A 2376-nucleotide genomic window follows, 5' to 3' on the forward strand; every position below is an offset into this window, starting at 1 on the left:
GTACGGGGGGACACGGGGCCACGGGGGCCATGGGACTACGTGCGGGTCTGCTCCCGCAAGCCCTGGCACCGGCCCCTGGCCGCCGTCAGGTGGGGGCGCGGGGACATCGGGGACATCGGGGACGTTGGGGACATCGGGGACGTTGGGGACACTGGGGACATTGGGGACATCGGGGGGACACGGGGACACGGGGGCCACGGGGGCCATGGGACTACGTGCGGGTCTGCTCCCGCAAGCCCTGGCACCGGCCCCTGGCCGCCGTCAGGTGGGGGCGCGGGGACATCGGGGGCATCGGGGACATCGGGGACGTTGGGGACATCGGGGACGTTGGGGACACTGGGGACATTGGGGACATCGGGGGGACACGGGGCCACGGGGGCCATGGGACTACGTGCGGGTCTGCTCCCGCAAGCCCTGGCACCGGCCCCTGGCCGCCGTCAGGTGGGGGCGCGGGGACATCGGGGGCATCGGGGACGTTGGGGACATCGGGGGGACGGGGGGACACGGGGACACGGGGGCCGTGGGGCTACGTGCGGGTCTGCTCCCGCAAGCCCTGGCACCGGCCCCTGGCCGCCGTCAGGTGGGGGCGCGGGGACATCGGGGACATCGGGGACGTTGGGGACATCGGGGACGTTGGGGACACTGGGGACATTGGGGACATCGGGGGGACACGGGGACACGGGGGACACGGGGGCCATGGGACTACGTGCGGGTCTGCTCCCGCAAGCCCTGGCACCGGCCCCTGGCCGCCGTCAGGTGGGGACATCGGGGACATCGGGGACGTCGGGGACGTTGGGGACATCGGGGACATCAGGGACACTGGGGACACTGGGGGACACTGGGAGCATTGGGGACATTGGGGACATGGGGGACATCAGGGACACTGGGGACATTGGGGGACACTGGGAGCATTGGGGACACTGGGGACATGGGGGACACTGGGGACACTGGGGACATGGGGGACATCAGGGACACTGGGGACATTGGGGGACACTGGGAGCATCGGGGACACTGGGGGACACTGGGAGCATTGGGGACACTGGGGACACAGGGGACATCAGGGACACTGGGGACACTGGGGACACTGGGGGACACTGGGAGCATTGGGGACACTGGGGACATGGGGGACATCAGGGACACTGGGGACACTGGGGACACTGGGGGACACTGGGAGCACTGGGGACACGGGGGACACTGGGAGCATTGGGGGACACTGGGGGACACTGGGAGCACTGGGGACACGGGGGGACGCTGGGGACGTGGTGGGGTCACCGAGGACACGGAGGGGGACAGCGGGGGGTGTCCCTGTTGTCCCCAAGGCCGGGGGGGGGATTGGGGGGGTCCCCAAGGATTTGGGGGACATTTGGGGGGTCCCCATTGCCCCCATGACCTCGGGGGGGGTCCCCAGTGCCCCCCAGTCCAGGAGGGGGGAATTGGGGGGGGCTCCTGGGGAGGGGGGGGGGCTCCCCGATCCCCCCATGGCCCAGGGGGTTTTGGGGGGCTCCTGGGGGGGGGACGGGGGGGCTCCCCGATCCCCCCATGGCCCAGGGGGTTTTGGGGGGCTCCTGGGGAGGGGGGGGCTCCCCGATCCCCCCATGGCCCAGGGGGTTTTGGGGGGCTCCTGGGGGGGGGGGGGCTCCCCGATCCCCCCATGGCCCAGGGGGTTTTGGGGGGCTCCTGGGGAGGGGGGGGGCTCCCCGATCCCCCCATGGCCCAGGGGGTTTTGGGGGGCTCCTGGGGAGGGGGGGGGCTCCCCGATCCCCCCATGGCCCAGGGGGTTTTGGGGGGCTCCTGGGGAGGGGGGGGCTCCCCGATCCCCCCATGGCCCAGGGGGTTTTGGGGGGCTCCTGGGGGGGGGGGGCCCGATCCCCCCATGGCCCAGGGGGTTTTGGGGGGCTCCTGGGGAGGGGGGGGGCTCCCCGATCCCCCCATGGCCCAGGGGGTTTTGGGGGGCTCCTGGGGCGGGGGGGCTCCCCGATCCCCCCATGGCCCAGGGGGTTTTGGGGGGCTCCTGGGGGGGGGGGGCTCCCCATTACCCCCAGCACCCGAGGGTGTTTTGGGGGGCTCCCCACCCCCCCTGACCCCCCCTTTTTTTTTGTGCCCCCCCCCCAGGAGGCAGAGCCAACCCAAAGCCAGCGGCCCCAAAGCCCCGGCCCCCCCCAAACCGGAGCCCCCCGAAAAACCCCCCAAACCCGAACGCCCCGACAAAGCCCCTCGCCCCGAGAAACCCCCCAGGCCGGAGAAACCCCCCAAACCTGAGAAACCCCCCAAAACCGAAAAACCCGACCCCCCGGCCCCCGCGCCGGCCGCGGGCCCCCCCCGGCTCCCCCCCGGCCCCCCCAAACCCAAACCCAAGCCCCCCAAAGTCAAAGCGGA

Source organism: Platalea leucorodia (assembly GCF_965183815.1).
Source record: "Platalea leucorodia genome assembly, contig: HAP1_HAP1_SCAFFOLD_518, whole genome shotgun sequence".
Lineage (NCBI taxonomy): Eukaryota > Metazoa > Chordata > Aves > Pelecaniformes > Threskiornithidae > Platalea > Platalea leucorodia.